Here is a 21,720-nt window from a genome sequence, read left to right as displayed (position 1 = left end):
TCTATCCCTTGAGGGTTACATTCATATATATAATTTTTAAATTTAAATTTAAATTAGAAACAAGGTTGCTTCACATGTCAATTCCAGGTCCCTCTCTGTTTCCCTCCCCTCCTCCTGTGCCCTCCTACCAACCCCCCCAATACTCCCTCATTTCCCTAGGGAGGATGAGGCCCTACATGGGGGTGTCCATAGTCTGTCATTTCATCCAGGGCAGGGCCTAGACCCTCCCCCCAAGAGTTCAGGGTCAGAGCAAGCACACATATCTTATTTGACTGACAGGTTATGTTTCCAGCAGTCCAACAATGTCTACCTCATGACAGAAAGGTCACAAGTCCTGTAGTTGTTCAGTCCATGACCCTGGATGTCTCGGTAGTTCCTGTCTGGGACTGGAGTCCTGGAGATTCCTTGAGAGTTGCTGGTCTTCAGGGTACATTAGGATTCTGAAGATGTTGGTTCTGCTACTGGCAAAGGAATATCTTAGCAAGAATGTGTATAGATGGACTTGCCAGCAAGAGTGAGGGAAAGAAGACCAAAACAGTTCCCTTCCTCCATGTCCTTTTATGCGGCTACCGCCATGAGGTGTGGCTCAGATTTAGGATCGGTCTTCTGTTTTCAAATTATCAGATTAAGAATATCCCTCATGGAAGTGGCCAATAATTTGGGTTTTTGATGATTCCATATGTAATCGAGTTGACAGCCAAGATTATCCATGACACTAAGGAAAAAACTTAAAACATTTAAATTTCATGATGGAAAAAATACTGTTGCAAAATAGGTCAAGAAAAGACAGCCTGATGGAAAATACTTTTAACAAATGTAAAGAGTAAAGTTCAATGCCTCTACATATGAAAGAGCTCATCTAAATCAATAAAAATGATGAAGACATCAATAGATAATTGGTTAAGGAAAGGAAAAGACAGAAGACATGTAAATAATGAATGGCAGGTAGAAGATATGTCTGTTTTTATCGGCACTTTTGAGATTATAGTTTAAATCTGGTGAAACTGGCAATGACTGAAGGACTTTTAAGGTAAGTTTATTTAACTTGTGGTAACCATCATATAATGTAGCAGTCACCATTTTAATCATTTTGGCAGGGGTGCTTTTCAATAAAGTTGAGTGATTAGTTCACATCATTATGCAACAGGCTTATAGTGTTTCTCGCCACACAAAACTCATACTTCATACCCACTGACAACATCTCCCCATCCTTCCTCCCAAGCCTGTGGCCACCATGATTCTACCTGTGTTTCACCTTGTTGAGACAGAATCTCATACAGCCCAGGCTGGCCTTGAACTCCCTATGCAGTCAATGAGGAACTGAACGGTGAGTACTTCTGATTCCCCCTCCCAAGTGGAATATCTCTTAGCATAATATTGCCAGGGTCTATCCATGTGGAAGCTAAAGAGAGGATTTACTTCTCCAAGGCTGAATGAAGCTCTGTTTACTTCATCCAAGACTCTTTTTATCCTGTCTTCAGAATGGGGCATTTTTTTTGTTCTATTTCTTGGCTATTGAATCACATGTTGCAAGGGACATGGATGTGCAAATATGTCTTCAGGGTCGTATCTTCAATTCTTCAGTTCTTTCAAATACACATCAGGAAGATGGATCATTCGATCCTAAATGAAATTGGTTCTATGGTTACATTTTTTTGGAACTTTTGTTCTGGAGTTGCCTCTTCTGTGCTCTCAGTGAGTGAGTTTGGAGACATTCAGAAAACATGTACAAAATGTTGCTGATGGTGGTACCAAGCAACTCTGTAGAAATAACGTAATTGAACATAATCAATCAAAAGGTAGTAGTTTGCACAGTGGGGTAGTAGTATGCTTATTGGAAAAAATGTTTAGATATATGTTCAATGTCATAGAAATGACTTTGATATATTCAGCAAAACTCAATAAGCACAATACTACTTATAACCTAAATATTTATAGAAAGTATGTTTAAAACAGCCATTTTTATTGATTCGTGAATGTATTAGTGAGTTTTGTTTATTTCTTCACATTAATATGTGACATATTTTCAAAGTTTTCAAATTTGTTTGCATTACTTTAATTGTTAGAAAAACACAGAGTGAAAACATCATGTTCTCAATTAGCTTCTATGGGTGGTGAACATGCTTAGGGCAATCGTTTACTTAGCAAACATTTATTTACTTCTACTGTATACGGAGCGCTGTTCCAAGTGCTTACAGGGTGTAGTGAAGAAAATGAGACCCCTGCCAATTGGGGCTTGCACTTGGCAGAGGGAGACAAGTCAATTAAATAATACGTGAGATGATGATGGATGCTATGGCAAAAGCCAAAGCAAAGCAGGGTGTGAGGAAACAAAAAATAGGAAAGGGCAGGGGTGGCAGTGACATGAAGTTAGGGAAGCAGAGACGTTGGCAACATCACTTGGTTGCATAGGCATCATCAGGACAGGGACATATGAGTGGGGGTTAATCATGAAGAGATCTTCTGGAAGGGGGATGGGGTGCTACTCCACACAGCGATCTGCCAGAGTAAATACTCTGGGGTAAGTGATGCCCAGGAGCATGAGCAGGGAGGCTTTCAGGGATAGTACGGAATGAGTGATGGAGAGGGCGGTAGACAAGATCCAAGGAATTTTCTGGAGAGACAGAAATGACTGGCAGACTCACAGGAACGCTGGCAGCCTTTGCCACGAGATGGGGGAGGTCCTTCTGGAACGCTGTGAATATGTGTTCTCTTATTGGTTGATGAACAAAGATGTTACAGCCAATGGACAGACAGGATTTAGCCAGTCAGGAAGTATAGGCAGGGCTACCAGATTAGGAGAAGACCTGGAAAAGGAACGTGTAGAGTCACGAGAGAGATGCCGTGTAGCTGCCAAAGAAGTAACATGCTGGAGCACTATGAGTAAGCCACAGCCTCATGGTAATACATAGTTTAATAGAAACAGGTTAATAATTAAGAGAGAGCTAGCCAATACGAAGCCTGAGCCATAGGCCAAACAGTGTGTTTATTTGGGACTAAAAGGCTGTGGGACCAGGCGGGACAGAAACTCCTTCTACAGTTATGTGTGGACCGTCCTCAACTGACAATGGCTAAACTTTGCATTTTTTGACTTTACCACATTGTGAAAGTATAACCCACCCCACCAATATTCTGAGTTACTCTTATCTATTTTAAATACTAGGCATGAGATGATCTTGTCTAACTATAGGCTAATGTATGCCTTCTGAGCATATTTAAAGTAGGCCAGACCAAATTAGAATGTTTGTTAGCTTGGGTTTAGTGTTTCCTAATGTTCTGTAGCCTGGGTTTAGTGTTTTCTAACTTAGTGTTTTCAGCTTGCAATGGATTCATGAGCATGCGACTCCATTATAAATGAAGGCAAGGGCCCAAGCTTTGCTTTTTACTTTGAGTGAAAGGGGAGGTATGCAACGGTTTGGCTAGACTTCTGCTCCAAAAGTCTTCTAGAAGTAGATGTGGGTGCAGAATCCAGGTATCTATTTCATTGTGTGGCCAATGTAGTGATGAAGAAAAATATGATATTGCTGACCATGAGGGAAGTGAAGAAATGTCTGGGTTTTTTGTTTGTTTGTTTTTGAGACAGGGTTTTCTCTGTGGCTTTGGAGGCTGTCCTGAAACTAGCTCTTGTAGACCAGGCTGGCCTCAAACTCACAGAGATCCTCCTGCCTCTGCCTTCCGAGTGTTGGGATTAAAGGCATGTGCCACCAATGTCTGGCCCATGTCTGTTTTTTTGTTTTTTGAGATAGGGTTTGAATACATGGCCTGGCTGGCCAGAAACACATTATCCTACTCCCTCAACTTCTTGAGTACTGGGATTATAATACATGCTGGTATAATACATACCACATCTGGAACAAATTCTAAATACATCTTGACAGCGAGACTAGCAGAATTCCAAGTGGTTTGGGCACTGGCATGAGAAAAAGTGAGTGGTGACTATTTTTGCCATGGTAAGGGCAGTTGACAAAAGCGACAAACAAGGGTGAGGAGAAGTAAGGTACATGCTTCTAGGAATGACCAGGGGTGAGTATGGAGAAGAAAATGGAAAGGAATCCAGAGGGTGGAGATTTTAAAAGCTCAGTGTGGTGTCCTGGCATCAGAAAGGCATGTTGAGTTTTTTGTATTTGTTTTTAATTATATATATATCGTGTACTCAAGTGTGTGTTTGTTCATGTGAGTGCATTGCCTGGAGAGTCCATAAGAGGGTGTTAGATTTCCTGGAGCTGCGGGTTACCCAAAGTGGGTGCTGGGAACCGAACTCAGGTCCTTTGCTAGAGCAATATGGGTGCTTAAGCCCTGAACCTTATCTCTAACTTTTCTTTTTATTTTTTGAGGCAGGATCTCATCCTGATTGGCATTGTAGACGAGGTTGGGTATATAGACCAGGCTGTCCACAAACTCACATTGATCTGGCAAATTCTTGGATTTTAAACACATACCCTACCACCCTTGGACCCAGGGAAGCCTCTTCATCCAGAGGGAACCAGTGATCCTGGCCAGTGCAGAACAGTCCACACACCATCTGGATCTAAAGGTCTACAGAGGAGCTGTGCTGGGGGATTGGTTGAGCCTTCTAATCACTCTAGCCTTCTCTGGGAAGTGGAAGCAATCATAGCTGGAGCATAGCAATGGCGGCAGCCACACAAACAGACATCCCACTTACCACAGTGAGAAATGTACCCATACTTCTTTATAATGAAAGAGATATTTCTTTGATTTTTAAATAGATTTTGTTAATAATGGGTGAAAACACCACAATCATACCTAGCAGTGGTAAAATAACACTAATACACAGATTGGCTTGGAAGCCAGAGAGCAATACAATAGGAAGGTAAAAAGCCAGCTTCCATGCTTCAACCTACAGCTACCATGAGAGGCATGTGCCACCACCCTGTGCATGACACCAGACTTTCTACAGCAGTTGAGATACGTTTCATGTCTTCATTACTAGCAAATGGAGCATAGCACAGGTCACAGGTTTCTCCTCTATCACTAACTGACACACAAGGATGAAGGATACCACCACTCAGCCTAAGAAAAGTCAAGATTTTCTCATACTTAATAAAAATGATAAGATCTTTATTGCATATTAGTTTAAAACAAATTTGCTAATCTGATGTGCTAGAACTACGGAGAGATTAATATAATGTACCGGTGCCTCTGAATTAATTGATGACTAGAATTTGCACATCTTGCCAGTGTACTGGTGCTCTTGATGTAGTTTTCTGATAGGCATGACATTGGCAGCACACGGACATGAATGATGCCTCCTGGGGGACTTTTTGTAGCACACAGTTTTGGGTCTTACAACACTGGTTCAACATATTGAGTGCTGTGTTTTGTTGCTTAACTTGAAGATGTCACTTCTTCTCCAGCCGTGAAGTTTATGCCCAACTGAGTAGCACATACCATTTGTGGACCACTTTGTCTGAACTGGCTTTTAAATTATGCGGGACACCCAGGACGCTGATATGGCTGTTAGGTACTTGCAGATGTAAGATGGATAGAGCATTTAAGACCATCAGGACAGGAACTTTACCGAGATGCACATAGTGATATGTGTTACGTTTAGTGAGTGTGTCAAAGTCTTGGACTGATTCATTTGACTCTAGTCTGGGGAGGTTGATTGAGGAGAATTGCTTGTTGGTAGAACACATAGCTACAAAGGCAGGGCATTCCTCACAATAGAAGACAAGTTTCAAAAAGGTAGTTGTATTGCCTATTAGACCAATTTCCCATGAGTATTCAAATCAGAAATCACAATGGAAGTACAGGTGAAAATCGGTTTGTCTCTGTCTTTTATTTTACACACAATCCCCTTGAAGTTGTGGCACATGCTGCTATATGGCTAAAAAAAGAATAATCAGCTTCCCTTTGTCTCTTCGATAGCGTCCCTTTTCTACCCTGAGACATTCCATGAAGCTTTTCGACATTTGAAAACTAGAAGGGTACTCTGTAAGTAAGCAAAGCTATCCTGTAGTTTCTCCTGAAGCTGTTGAGAAAGCTGAACCTAAAGCAAAGTTTTGGTTTTGCAGTCTTCCCACAGGAAAGTGTCTTGTTTTTCCCTTTCATCTTTAGGTTCCAGTATGAATGAATGATGGGTGATTGGGTTCCAGCAATTTATGGTGTTCTCTGGGACAGCCAACCCTCTTTGGACAGGTTATAATTTGATAAGGCAGCTTTAAAGCCAGCCACCTCCCCCTGTGTTCCATGACCACTCACACACCCTGTGTTATCCGTGAGTTCAGCCTCACCTGCTAAGAGGGTCATGTGTTTCTGGCTTGTATTCGCCTACATCAACTCTGAGAAAGAATCAGATTCTGGAATATAACCAAAATTCATGTTTATTTGCATTTTTTTGAACTACATCTAGGCGATTTAGTAGAAGAAAATGTTCCACTCTGTAAAATAAGTTACAATTTCAGGGATATGCAAGTCAAGAAGGGAATTTGGTCTGCACGAAGTGCTGGCGCTTCTGTTCATATTAATGTAACATTTTCCATGTTTCAAATCATTCTAAGGATGTGTTGCTGTCTCCCATGCAATATTTCTGCCCAAGCAATGAGGAATTAGACCCGAAGAAGTTTCAAATAATTTCCTTGAGATTATAAAGTCATTAAGTGCTCCCCCCAAAAAACAGGGCTCCAGATCAACACCTTTTCTCCCTTGAATAGGTAATATACCATAGAAATGTGTGTATCCACATGGTTACATTTTCTGTTATTAAAGAGGCAAACTGAAAGCAAAGATCTCTCCATGAGTCTTGCTCTTCACTCGCTCAGGTGGCCCCATACTAGTCAGTATTGGCCTGTCCTTTGTCTCGTTCTAGCTGCAAGGTTTGAATCTGAAATGTCACCCATATACTAGTGTGACTGTTCAGAAAGGTTGCAGAACCTGGAGGAGCTGAGTCATGTTGGAGGAAGTGGGCCATTGTGGGCAGGCCTTAAAGGTTTAGTCAGCCTTGCCTCTTCATCACTCTTTTCCTGACTGACCATCAGGTGTGACCAGCTAGCCTCCAGTTCCTGCCACCATGCCTTCCTTGGTATGTTAGGATGTATCTTCTCCAAACTTAAGCCAAAAGAAATGAATTCTTCATTAAATTATTTTTGCCAGCTATTTTATCACAAGAACAATAATTAAGGAAGAAGACTGGTATCTCAAAGTGGGACTTTTGCTATGACAGCCCCAACTGTGTGGTTCTTAGGGTTTTGGAACTAGTTTGTAGGTAGAATATGGAAAATTTTGAAATGTTGGGCTAGAAAATTTGCCAAAAGTCACAACAGAACTTAATACACTGTTATTGTGGGAGTATGGAAGACCAGAAGGCTGAAAGACATGAAAATGTGGAAGCTAAACTTTTGGAGTCTCAGAGGTGAACAAGGGCTCTATTGGTTACAAGGCTGTAAGTCATTCATAGGATATTCTGGCAAAGAGGTTGGCTACATTCTGACCATGTCCTGAGAACTAGAGGGTGAATTTATAAGCAATAGACTAATGTGCTTGGTAGAAGGAATTCCAAGGCAGGACAGGACTCAGTATTACATGGCTATTGCTCGCCACTCTTACACAGATCTACACTGAAAACAGCAGCACGTGGGGACGGAAAGATGTAATGGAAGTGGTTTATCAAAGAAAGAGCTCAAGCACATCAGAATTGCAGTCACAGTGTGTGTTGAAAAGAGCCTGTAGTTGTTAAAGAGAATCTCCTCTATGCCAGGACAATGGGAAAGGTCCTCTGAGAGTAAGACCCCCATTACATAAAAGGCTACAGCTTATGAAAATGAAAATTTTTTTAAGAAGACAGAGCCTCAACTCAGAATTCTGGATGAGATCCCTGCTTTTGGAAAATAAATGTCTAGGGAAGCGTTTTCTCAGGATTAGCACACTGAAGCTGTTGCAACTGTAATCCACTAGGGTCAGTATCCACCCCAAGCTGGCAGCAGGACTTAACAGCCTCATTGATGTGGTGCTGATTTTGTAAGCATGAAAGATGCAAGGTTGAAAGAATCATAGAGTCTTACTTCCTGTATCCTGAGATGATTATGAGCTTATGAGTGTTGGAAGTAGAATGATATGGTCTGAATAAAAAATGCACCCCCATGGTCTCATGTGCTTGAAGGTTTGCTGCTCTGGTGATGGGAATGTTTGGGAAGCTTGTGAAACCTGAACAGGGTGGAGCTTTTGCCATGGAGCTTTTGCCAGGAACAATGGGCCAGAGAGTGTGGGTCTTGATGTTTTATAGCCTGACTCCCACTCTTGGTTACTGTCTGCTCATGAAGACTGTGAGTGAAATGTGACTAACCTACCTCAAGGTCTCCTCTGCCTTCCCTGCCATGATGGACTATGTACCTTCAGACTGAAAGCCAGAGTAAATACTTCCTTCAATTGTTTCCTGTCATGTATTTTCTGCTTTTTCTTCCTGAGCCACAACCACTCCCTTTCATTCTCACTCATGTTTTAATTCCTGAATGCTACTTCCTGCTTTTCTCTTTCTACTTAAGCCTTAGTTACTTCTCTCTTGTTGTTATAAAACACCCTGACCAAAGAAACTTACAGAAGAAAGTTTATTTGGTGCTTACAGTTTCAGAGGGTTACTCCACGATCATCATAATAGGGAGCATAGCAGCAACAGGTTTGGCCCTGGATCAGTAGCTGAGAGTTCATATCTTTATCCACAATTATGAGGCAGAGAGAACTAATTGGAAATGGTGTAGGCTTTTGGAATCTCAAAGCCCATCCTAGTCATATACCTCCTCCAACAAGGCCAAACCTCCTAATCCTTCCCAAATAGTTTCATAACTGCGAACCAAATATTAAAGTATATGATCCTATGGGGGATGTTCTCATTCAAACCACCACTACATATATTGTTATGCAGACATTTCCTTGGAATTGAACATTCCTTCCTCAAGGAGAAAGGGGTGTTATGGAATATTAGTTAAAGATGTGTTACATTTGTTTATGCTATGGGACATTTGTTTACTGATGCAATGATGTGTTGCATTCTTTTATATTGCATTTCCTTAACTATGAGAAGCTGTGTTACTTTGCCTGCCTAAAACACCTAATAAAGAGCTTGTCCAATAGCTAGGCAGGAGAAAGAATAGGCAGGGCTGGTAGGCATAAAAATAAACAGGAGAAGAAGTCTGGGAAGAAATGATTGAGGAGTCACCCATCTACACAGCAAGCCATGAAGAAGTAAAGAAAGGCATATATAGGATAGAGAAATATGAAAGTTCAGAGGCAAAAGGGAGACAGGCTAACTTAAGAAAAGCTGGCTAGAAACAAGCCAAGTGAGAGCCGAAAATTTATAAGAAAGGATATGTCTCTGTGGTTATTTGGGAGCTGGGTGGTGGGCTCTCAAAGAGCAAAGAGAAAAAAAACTCAACTACCAAGAGCTGGGGCGGGGGTCTCTTAATACTGAGGATCTTGAGGAAAGTTGTAAGAATGATGAAGTTCTATCTATATTGCTGTACTTTAAATGATCCTGCATGGAAAGCATATAATTGGGCCTATTGGGTTGAACAATGAGTTCTGAGAGGTCTATGTGCAAATTACTGGGTTCTTTGCAAGTTACCACTCATGACAAAGGAGGCTTTGTAGATGTAACTAAAGAGCTTGCGGTGACAGAAGATGATCTTCCATTTCCAGTTAAACCCCAAATATGATCACGAGTCGTATAAGGCAAAGACAGAGAGTTTTGATAGAAAAGAGAAAGTTAGGTAAAAGAACCAGAGAGGAATTTGAAGATAAAGGCTGCCAGCTGTTGAGGAGTAGGAAGAGGCTGCGATTCAGATTCAAGGAATGCAGGCGGCAGATGGGTCAGTGGATAAAGTACTTGCTGCTTGGTCCGTATCATCTGGAGTAAGATCATTTGGTAGCAGTTCTTGACTCTGAACATGTGTATTTATTAAATATTCAGCAAGCATCAGCAAAAGAATAAATAGGAAAAGTGGACAAATAGCAAAACATCGTCTGATCACAGTTTGACAGCATCCAGCAAGGACAATTGTAGCCACCAAATGAGAGCAAGCAAGAGTGACATCATCAATACTAATTCAAGCTTCCATGCACCCAGTTGAAAATGGCTGGGAAAAGTGAGGTGGTCACCTAGAGTTTCCAGCTGAGCTTCTCTCAATGGATGAGCATCCAGCTTCCTGTTCCCATGACAGACAGGCAGCCATTTTTATATCATGGGATTAAACAAGGGTATATCTGTTGGAAATGGTTCACTTCCAGTTGTTCTCAAGGCACAGTATTTTAATACCCTTGGCTGTTTGTACTTTCTTCTTCTCTCACTTACAGTGTCAGGGGCCAGCCTGACCCAGGACAGGGAGTTTCAGAGGATGCTTGACATAAACATTTCAGTCTGTTGTAGGGGGCACATTCTCAGTGAGTTCAGACATCACATGGCAGTTTACCAAGCTAATTTACATTATACAATGCAAGAATGAGGACAATGAGCTGGAATCCCTAGCATGTATGTAAGTACTGGGTGGGCATGTTAGCTCACTTGTAATTCCAGTGTTAAGAAGGCTGAGACAGGGAACTCCCAGAATTTAGATGCTAGTTAGTTAGACTAGTCATATTGACCAGTTCTGTGTTCAATTAATAGACCTTGTCTCAATGAATAAGGTGGGAAGCAATCAAGGAAGACTACTGAGATTAATCTCAGGCTTCTATACAGAAGTACACACTTCCATGCACTTTCTCACACACACGTGAACATGCACAACACAAGTCAAAACATTCAAAGTAAAAACTATGTAAAATAAGACACAGATTCTCTCCAACAGCCTCCTTTGGGGACACTTCTCCACTGAGCTATTTTTCACTTTAGCCCAGCAAAACTGATGAAGGACTTGGCCTCTAGACTAATAAGAGAATAAACTATGTTATTTCAAGTCTGTGAAGTTGCGATAATACGTTACAACATCAATAGGAACCATCACGTTGAGTTCTAACGTTTGATCTTATCTTATTCTTCCGGTTCGTTATTTTTTAAAGATATGTTAGTGCTTATGTGAGTCATTAATTTTTCTTGTGTTTTTCATTTTTTATTTACCTTCTTGTCTTCTTACAGGTTACTGTGGCGCCTTTGGACTGCTACTTGAGTTCATCTATCATGTCTCTGTAGCGCTGATTTTGCATGCTCTAACTGTTATACACTCTCCATCAAGTGAGGGTGGGTGAGGGTACCTACCTGCTAATGGGAGATCCTGCTGTTACCACTTCCCATTAGGCTTCTTCTAGTGTCACTCAAGCAACAAGGGAGAGTTGCCCCACTGCAGATAACAATGGTGGACATTTGAACTCCACACCACATTACCATGGGCACCATAAGAAGAATTACTTTGTTTCCCTCTACTAGGGTTTGAAATCTCATCTCCTTATTGTTCTTCATTGATATCACAATGGCAGGAAATTTTAGGTGTTCCTTGTGACCTGGTGTGGGTAGAATTCTAGGTTCCCATTCAGTTTTTGCTTGTGTGGATGGACCTCAAGATGCTGGTTCTCCTATGGTATCTAAACATTTTCTGACTTGAGAGTCTTTACCTTTCTTGGTCATTTTGGGGGGCATTTTGCTTGAAGTCATTGACTTTTTCATTTTATATTTATTCAAGCCCATGTCTAGGTCATATGAGGAGAAAGCAAATCCAGGGAGTTAATCTCTGTGTCTTACATTTGGTCCTAAGTTCCTTTACTGCGCTGCATTCTCTCTCCATTATTTAGAGTCTTCTTATATTTCTTACAATGTATATAAAGTATCTCAGTGCTTTACTTACAGGTTACAAGAGAAATAAGAAACACAGCCTGGTAAGTAATGTTCCATCTTTCTAGATGCAAAGTCCATTCAACATTTTACCCTCCAGCACGTCATGGGAAACCACGTCAAGCCAACTTCTGGCTGCTGTAGTCCAGTGAGATGCACCATTTTTACCACGAAGGGCCTCTGATACAGTTAACAGTCTAGATAGGCTGCGGCAGTATCTGCACCACAGACCCTGACAGGAGCCACTCACATCCCTCTGCCTGGGTGACAGCTATGGTGTGCTGCTGAGCTGCTAGCCCTGCTTGCGGCCTCTCTCCTCATCATGGTGGGAGTCTCTGCATGATTTAACATCCATTGAGACAGACCCAAACCAGCAACTGAATGGAGTAGTAGTTGTGTGTGTGCTCCAGTTACCTTCACCCTTCCACTTAGGGACAACTCTGAGACAACTTATCTTCTATCTAGAATTTTCCTCCTGGATGAAGGTTCACTTGTCCACAGTGGTAGGAGGGCTGGGATGCACACTTATGGATTGACTCCCCTTGTCTGTTTCATTTTTTATACCTCCAAGACACATGTCCTGGGTCTTCACCACATAGTCGGCCGTGCCTCCTTTACTGCACACAGCTAGCCTTCAGGTAAGGTTCGTGTCAAGCTCTGAACATATCACAGCCTGGGTGGTTTTGTGCCTTTGCTGCCTTTTAAACGTGTTATCATGGTTCCAGGTTAAAATTAGAAGTGCTTGGATCATGGCTGATTTGCTAGTTTACTGTCTGACTGTGGGACCCACCCATGGCTATTCAAATTCTCCACATACTCATTTTCAGAATGAATGTAGTAATGCCCACCTCTTAGTCTGGGAGGCTTAATGAGATAATGAATTTAAAGTGCCTCTAGTAATTGCTCAATTTCTGCACATATTAGCCAATGCTACTGCATTACTTGTGCCGCATCTACCTTTACTTTAGCTCCATAAATGCCTATCTTCCTCAGCCTCCACCCGCTTAGCTTTCTCTGGCTCTCCGCTTCGGCATTTCTCTCATCTCCCCTCCCTGTCCTTGTCTGATCACACGGCTTCTCTTCCTCCTGCACTCAGCCTGAAAGTTCTCTTTCTCCCCAGCTTCTCTTACCGCTTTTGGCCTTGAAACCTATATTTTAATCGCACACTGAGATTCTTAATGCTATATGTACAAAGTAGGGCCTAGCCATACCCACAACCCAAATACATCTTTCTCTAATTATTTGTCTGTTCCTATTTTTGTTAAAGGCAACATCCATCATATGGATGTTCAAGTTAGAAATCTTGAGACCAATTGTAATTTCTTCTTCTTTTTTATATATGTAATTCTTATTTACCAAGTTACCAGGTTCTGTAATTTCTATTTTACATGACAGTGATTTCTAAGTGAAGCATACATACAACCATCAATGGCCTCCTTTCAGTACAAAGACTTTACTGGATGCTGGGGAGTTGAGTTTTTCTTGTAACAATTTGCCATAGCTCCCTTTCCATACAGGCTGGTTATGGGATGTCTTGCTTGGGTTCATGTTTTAAAGAATCGCCCCATGCCAGGGAGAAGACTCACAGAAACTATCTGTGTGGATATCTAGAAGCCTGAGAAATAAAAATAAAACATCTTTTGTGTAAGGACATTGTTGTATAAAATAAATAATATATGCATAACATACATGCATTTGTAATATATTTTTGTACATATTCATGTGTTGAAGGTTTGGTTCCCAGTGATGGAGACATTTGGTGTGGGACCTACCTTGAAGAAACATCACTCAGGGCCTCTGAAGTTCATATCTGAACCCCGCTCTCTTCTCTCTCTGCTTCTTTTAAACCATGAAGTAAGTGGCCTCTGCTGTATATTTATACTGCACAATGTTTTGCCTCAACAGGGGACCAGAATCAAGAGAGCCAACCACTATGAACTAGAAGCTCCAAAATCACAAGTCCAAACAAATTCATCAGAAGTGACAAAATTTTTGGCTAATATTATTATTTGTGTAGGCCACGTAGGGTTTTGTTCCTATTTAGTTGCACAGAGCTTTAAAAACTTCTGCATTCTCCTGGGTGATAAGTGTGTCCTGTGAAAAGCCTCTACTTTCTATGTAGTTTGGGCATGAGGACTGATCATCAGAAAGGCCAAGGCTGGATTAGAGCATGAGACTTCCAGCTTCGCTCTCCAACTTCAGTGAGGTGAAGGAGAATGAAGACAGAGCTCAACCATCGGTGGCAAGAACACGCCAATAATCTCTGCATTTTCACCTCACTGAAGAAGTTGCAGAAACTTCTGTGTTGGTGACTGTGTGGAGTGTTGAGAGTTCCTGCAGGGAGGGTGTGGAAACTCTTCACCTTCCCCAGTCCCGTGACCCATGCCTGTCTTCCACTTGACTCTTCCTGAACTGTATTCTCTCTAATAATCACTACTGGTAAATGAATAGTTTTCTGCCAGTTGTTCTAGAACATTAATGAATCTGGACAAAGGTTATGTAGTCACAAGTGGCAGTGTCCCTGGGGCTTATGACTGCTCTCTGTGGTAGAACAAGCTTATGGGCTTGGGCTCTTAGCTGGGGCACAGAGGTAGACTTTCTGGGTAGACACTGTCAGAATTGACGTTTGAAAAGTCAGTTGGTGTCATAGAATTCCTCTAGGGGAAAAATGACAAGTATTTGTTATTTGGAAAATACTATACAGTTGGCACCGGAAGAAAGATTTTACAGTTGCTTAATGAGTTTTGTTAGAAAGATACGATAAACCTTAAAGAAAAAAAAGGTTAAATAAACGCATGCAACAGCTGCTTAAAGAGAATGATTTTGGGAGAAAAAGAAAGATGACTACAACAAGCAGAGGAAGCATCAATTATTTAAAATTTATCTCTGTGAAATAGGAGAGAAAACAGAGATAATAAGACATTATTGGTATAAGTCTGAGATAAAACAATGCATACAAGAACAACATAAGGGAAATATTCTAGCACAGCAGAATGTGGAGGAGTTAAGAAGAAACTGATTTTGTAGAAAAGCTGCCAGTCTTCTGATGAGTGAACGTGGGAGAGTGTATCAGAGCACAGAGGTGAGAGACCGGCACAGGGGCATGGTGTGGTACATAGGCAGGGCCACAGAGAGCCAATTCATGCATCAAAACAGGAAAAGACATGATGACTAGAGGGTGGTGGTACCGTCACTGTTTCACTGGAAGATGAAGGGAATGTCTTTTGTCGCTCACAAAGGATGAATACATGCCCCTTCTGCAACAAATAAAATGATTGGAAACAGATGTATGATGGTAAGGCCACTAAAAAGTTAACTAGAGAAATAAATACACTTGAGGAAATTCAAACTGCAGAAATCAATGGAATGCAAATTAAAATAACAGGACACAACTTAAAAGAATAAAAAACCCCAGCATTTTCCATATATACAAATATATATACATACATACATACATATAATTTTCTAACTTTATGTGGCACTTGTGAAATGGTACATTTTGGGGGAACAAATATACATAAGTGGGTAAGTATGCATATACCTAAACTCAATACTCTTAATGTATACTTTTCTTTTCAATTCAGAAACTTAAATTTTATGTCTTTCTTTTTCCCAAGAAAAAGCTTCCTATAATTCAGTTTCTTTACAAATACCATTATCTCCCTGCTCTTCCTAGAAAACATTTGTAGTGTTTTTTGTTTCCTTTTTAAGTTTTATTTCTACAGAGGAGAAGAAAATCCTTCTGTCCTCTGAGATTTCATGTTTTGTAATTGAGCCTATCAGGGAAAACCCTCAGTAGGTAGAGAAACAGGATCAACTTTCCTCCTGCATTGGGGCTTCACATGAAAGAAAAATGAGTACTCCCAACCCTGTGAGAACTAGAAGCACCCTTCCTTATAGGGCAGATAGGAGAAGGGCATTCAGACAATTGCAACAGGAGAGTTCTAGAAAATATGAAAGGAACCTCAGAACACAGCTGTGATCATTCTGCTGAGTGTGGGCTGGACCTCCAGTTGCCACCATCTTCAAAGCGCAACTCAACAAAAGCTCAGTCTCCTTCGTACCCAAGCTTTAATTTCAAAGCATCAGTAGCAATTGTGGCAGTAGGTTTGAGAGTGTCATTTCCTGAACACTCAACATTGATGCAATTCTGGGTACCATTTCCCTGCTCCATTATTGTCCCAAAGCTGAAAATTCCCTTCCCTACAGCTCAATGGTTAATAATTTCAAAATAGTAGGTGATGTTTATTGGACCAAGAAAACAAATTTAGATATAGCATTTAAAATCATATGGAAATATACTATTCTGTAACCAAATATAAAGATATAAAAGACTTTGAAGGGAGATACCTTGTATGGAATAAACTGCTCTCAGAAGCTGTCCCGTTAAACAAAATCCTATGGATGACATACTTCTTTAGAATAACTTTATGACTTGTTGCTCAGAGACAAACTCTAACTGACCTAGAAACTTTCTCTCTACTGACTAGTTTTCATAGTCTCTGTGGGTGCTATGCTGACAGCTGGGGAAACAAAGGTATCAATAGTCTTGACTGGCTGTGCAGCCTATGATTAATGAGACCAACCTTCCAGGAAAGGATGTGCCCACCTGAGCAACAGTGGCACAGTAGTTACAGGGGTATGCAACTGTTCTTTTATTGTCCTTCAAGGAGGGAACCCATTCCTGGTACTGTAATTCTGGTCAAGCACACATGGCAGGGGATATCATAGGCCTCAGTGGGGGGAACTCAAGACCTCTGTTCAACTACATTGACATGCTGTCAAGCTGCCTTCTACTGTATGCTCTTATGCCCATTGATGGACATCACTACGTTCCTTAATCAGAAAGCCTCTCTTTTCCAGTGGATGACAGAGAATGTAGAACCCATGACTGCATAAGGCTCCAGTGGACATTGACAACTCAATGGTTACACATATGACCCTGGGTTAACTAAAGGGATCATAAGACAAAAGCAAAAGCCATGAGCTTAGAAAAGGGATAGGTAAGAAGGAGTGGTGGAGTGGGTTTCTAGGGATGGAAAGGATGAGAGAGACGACTTAGGGAGTGATGAATCAGATGAATCAGTATGAAGTTGTCAAATAACAGGATTGATTGTCATTAAAATAGAAACACACAGAGAGAGACACACAGACACAGAGACTCACACAGACACACAGATGCACACACACACACACACACACACCACCACCACCACCACCACCACCACCACCACCACCACCACCACCACACCACACCAGAAAATAACAAAACCCCAAACTATTCTGAAATATAAACTATTGTGAAAAGGACATCAGGAAGTGACCTTGGCTTTAATTTGAATTAAAAAACCAAAATGAATTAAATTGACTTCAGCAATAAACCATGCTTTGCAACTTAATTGGACATTACAGGACTAGTGACTGCCTTGATTGGGAGAGTGAGAGTGACATCTTCTCTCAGCTCCTTGATGCCATGTGGACACACTGTCAGGAAGAGCTTCCATCAGGAGGAAAACGACGCAGGGAAAAGCGAGCCTGGTCACCTGAAGCACCTGAAGCCGCAAGATTTTGTGTGGCACTAATCATCTTGTGAGCAAATGGCGGAGATGTGCTTTGCGGCGTGTTCCAGGCACAAATGCTGCAACATGCAGGGGTGCTAGGTCCCTGACAGTGTCATATTAATTTATGGCAAGTAAACAGCCATTACCAGGATTCATAAAAGGGATAATTAATGGTATTGTTAGCTTTTAAAAAATAGAAAATAAATGGCCACTTACTAGTGGTTTTGAAATGCTAATGAATTACTGTGGGATCACTTCCAGTGTGTCACGTTTATCTCCCCAAAGCCAGTTCTGCACATGCAGTGTAGAATTCTCCTGGCTGTTACTCCTAAGTTGACCTTCCTAGCATATTGTAAAGGAAAATGGAAGACTGTCCTTTGGAGACCCCCTTGGTGGTGGTCTTAGGTGGGGTGCTTTCTGGCAGGGCAAGGTGGGCAGAAATCCCTGTTGGGGGATGATTTGCTAATATTTATAATTTTAAATATAAATTTAAAAATAATTATTATGTGTGTGTGCATACACATGCACATCAATTACATTTCGAGTGTGGAGCTCAGGGAAGAACTTTTAGGAATTGGCTTCTCTCCTTGCACTGGGGTTCAGGGCATGGAACACGGGGGCTCAGGCTTGCAAGGCAGGGACTTTTACCCCTGGTGCATCTCAATGGCCTGATTTGCTGGTGTTTCTAAAAAGGTATTGAAGAACAGGCAACAGAATGATCTACAAGTTAGGTGAGGCATGGGAATTCAGCAAAAAATACAATAGTGAACTGTGGTGGAATCCAGTTGGTAAAGTGCTCATTTTGAAAGCACGGAGACCTGAGTTCAATTCCCTTAATCCATGTAAAAAAACCTGTGGCACAAGTCCACATAATTCCAACATTGGAGAAGCAGAGGCAGTCTGCTCTTGAGACAAATCCCTAAGCCTCTGGTTCCAGTGAGAGACTCTGTTTCGAAACAGTGTGGGTGATTCCCATGGAAGGGTATCCAAGGCTGACCTCTGACATGGATATACATGTAGACACCACCCCCACTAAATGCACTAAAACAAGATGACAGATGAAATGAAATCAGCCTTTAGAAACTACATTTCTCAAAGTCAGGACATCACCTTCTGGTCTTCTGCTTCTGGTCTGGACCGTTTGGGAAATACTGCAGGAGGAACTGTTGTTCCATGGGGTTCAAAGCTTTGTTATCTTCCAAATTACTCATCCCTAAGCATTCTTGAACATTTTGTCATTGGTTCCGATTCTCCTATGTTCACAATGCATATTCATACTTCAAAAAAAGAAAAAGACCCTGCCTCTCTCCCTTTTTCCCCACCCCCTCCTCAGCTGACCTCCAGGGCAGAGGCAAACAAAGGACTCTGTCCTTATTCTTCCAGGAGCAAAGATGAGCACACTAGCTCACCATGCCACCCAGTCACTCGATTTTGCAGCCTTGCCTTGGTCAATTGTGATGAGGACAGCTCTTCCATAGGACCCAGTAGAGACATATTGGTCCGTGGGAAACAGGGAAGCCCAATCTAGCCCCGTGGTTAGAGAGTTCTCATCACAAATTTGCTCAAGCACTTTCCACAGGCCCGTCTCATTTTATTTTCCCTCAATTCATGGGTTTTAAGAATTAGAGCTGTTGGGTAGCCCCTTCTGCTAATGTCAAAGGTTCAGTGTTCAGCACTGAAGAAATCTCAAGTAAACAGACTTGTCTCCAACCTCCACTAGCCCAAAAAACTTTCACAAAGGAGCACAAAGCGACCTGTGCAAGACAAACAAACATACATACATACATACATACATACATACATACATACATACACCCAGTCCAGGAAGCAGTCACATTTGGGGAAAGCTTTGGGGAAAGCTTTTTTGTTTACTAAGGCCCATGAAGAGGTTCCCCTCACCCCTCCTTCTAAATTAGCAGCAGCAGTGTGCTGCCTTGGAACACAGAGGGTACCAGGAGCCCTTGGGACACTTCTCTTGCTTCCACAGTTAAAGGAAAAGCTGCTTTAATTGCACTGCAATCTTTAGAGGAAGGCCCACTGCAGTCCACACTTTGAGGATTTATACATGGCTCTTACTAACTCCACAATTATACGTTTGAAATATAAACAGCTCAGTGGCAATTGGCTTCATTTTTTGCTCTTGTTTTAAAACTCATCCTTCTCCTACCTTTGAAGTGCACAGAGCTCTCTTAGTCACCGGGCATTCTGGATGGCAAAATGTTAAGCAGGAGAACTTATTTTTTGTGCTAACAAATGTTTTCCTTAGAGATTAAAAAAACATTTTAGACAGAACTTTTAAAAAAAGGTATAAATCAAGTCAGATGGAGGAGAAATTCCCCCAAGGAACAATGTCTTTATCTACAAGATGCTTCGGGTCTCCAAGATGCTCCAAGAGGGTACAGCTTCTACAGACAGGGGGGATGGCCATGGAGACATGCAGTCAAAGAAGCTTTTCCTCTAAGGGGATTTATTACAATGCTAAAAAGGGCAAGCAGTAGGGGCTGACTGTGTGGCTGTGTGGCAGAGAACTCGCCTAGCATGCAAGGCCTTGGGTTCCATCCCCAGCAACAAAGATGAAAAAATAAGGGCAGATAATGATAAGGTAATAAGGTACAGAATTAACAAGACAATCTCAGCACCTTTAAAAAGGTTTCTAGCCAGCATTCTGCCATTGCATATGAATAGCTGAGAGCCATTTCTCCTGGGCTCTGATCAGCAGATTTGATATATGGATTGCGATCAATTTTTTCTTATGGCAAATCTATATGTTATTCTCTGTCTTCATTTGGTGCTATTTGCTGAGTGGCTGTTACTTGGGGGCAGAGGTCGCTCTCTGGCAGTGGAGGCAGCCGGGTAATCTTTTAGTCTTCATAAGAAGACTGCGAGATATTAAATCACACTTGACGTACCTGAGGCCCAGCAACTTCATCCATATTTTATCTGCTGTAAATTTAATACCACAGCACTTTTTAGGGTGATGTATTTATTAACTGGCTGGGGATGAGCAGTACAGAAATTCAGTTTGTTCAGGAAAATAAAATGAAGACAGTCTGACAAGTTTGAGAAGTAAGCACAATGGCTATTTATTACTTTTTAAACACACGGTTTGTTGAAATGTCTTTAGCAGTGTTTGTTCAATAAATGCAGAATGCTTTCTAAATCATCTCAGCTTGATTTTTTCTTTGAATTTTAATAAAATCTTCTTCTCTTGAGGCAGTGGCTCAGTTTCCAGCTCACTTAGGGCTCTTGGGAAGAACCAAGGCTTTGTTCTGTGTGAAACACCCTGCACAACTGTAAGAAACTGAGTCACAGTCAGACTTGGCTGTAGTTAGATGCCTGCCCCACTAGATCAGGTGGAAACCATTGTTTTTTTATTAGAATTATTAAGAAAACTGACCTCAGTTTCTTTGGAGCACAGGCATAACCCGAATATTTAGAAGGCAGTTTGACAGCATGACCATTTGGCAAAACAATAGTAGGACCATCTGAGGCATGTGACATCATCAGCCATGGCTTTTGACCAGGTTTCTAGTAGCAGACATGAATTCCCACTTGTGGGCTCAGCTCTAAATAGGATGTCTTTGTCAGCTCCCACCCCTCCAGTCTCAGGGATCTCTGTGAAAAAGGAGATGGAAAGAATTAGAGAGCCTGAGTTGGGGGACAACGCCAAGGAAAATTTGTCTTTGAGACACAAAAGGGCTAATGCACATATGAGTGCAACAGACTATGACGGCATACCCAAGAACTCTCCAAGTTCAAGTCAGAAAATGTCCCAGCACCGAGAAAGGAAAGCGGGTACAAATACCCATTCCTAACCAAGAGGTATTTGCAATTGGTACCTGCTGGGAGAGGGGCAATCAGTTTTCTTTAGAGGAGGACACTGGGCATATTAACTATGGCCCAGGGCAGGCCCCATGTTCAGGAGTAGTCAGTGAACACAAAACAGACTCCATGATTTTTTTGGGGGGGGTTTATGAGACAGGGTTTCTCTGTATTGTTTTGGAGGCTGTTGGTCCAGCCCGGCTTCAAACTCACAGTGATCTGCCTGCTTCTGCTGGGATTAAAGGTGTGTGCCACCACCGCCTGGCTCAGACTCCATGATTTTTGTTTGATTCTTTTGTTTGCTTCCTTTTTTTCTTTTTGTTTGGCTGTGTTTTGATTTTGTAGGGGATTGAAAGAATGAGAGAGAGAGAGAGAGAGAGAGAGAGAGAGAGAGAGAGAGAGAGAGAGAGTGACGAGACAAGACAGAGACAGATACAGAAACGGAGGGAGAGAGAAAGAGAACATGGAGTTCGGTGGCCAGGAGACTGGTTGAGGGGCAGAGAATATGGGAAGAGCTGAGGGAGTGGAAAGGGTATGATCAAAATACATTTCATAAAGTATTTT

General features: G+C 41.7%; 1 long non-coding RNA gene across 1 annotated transcript; it reads left to right on the top strand.

Moving 5' to 3' along the window:
* Window positions 1-3,667: 3,667 nt before the first annotated feature.
* LOC110341880 lies at window positions 3,668-20,494 on the top strand. Its single transcript, XR_002383885.2, has 3 exons — window positions 3,668-12,411; window positions 13,505-13,627; window positions 17,186-20,494. It is a non-coding gene; the product is annotated as an uncharacterized LOC110341880 (long non-coding RNA).
* The last annotated feature ends 1,226 nt before the right edge of the window (window positions 20,495-21,720 follow it).

This window comes from Mesocricetus auratus, unplaced genomic scaffold (genome assembly GCF_017639785.1).
Source record: "Mesocricetus auratus isolate SY011 unplaced genomic scaffold, BCM_Maur_2.0 Super-Scaffold_100021, whole genome shotgun sequence".
NCBI classification, from domain to species: Eukaryota; Metazoa; Chordata; class Mammalia; order Rodentia; family Cricetidae; genus Mesocricetus; species Mesocricetus auratus.
Note: the sequence above shows the minus strand (reverse complement) of the source record. Positions and strands in the feature narration are given on the sequence as shown.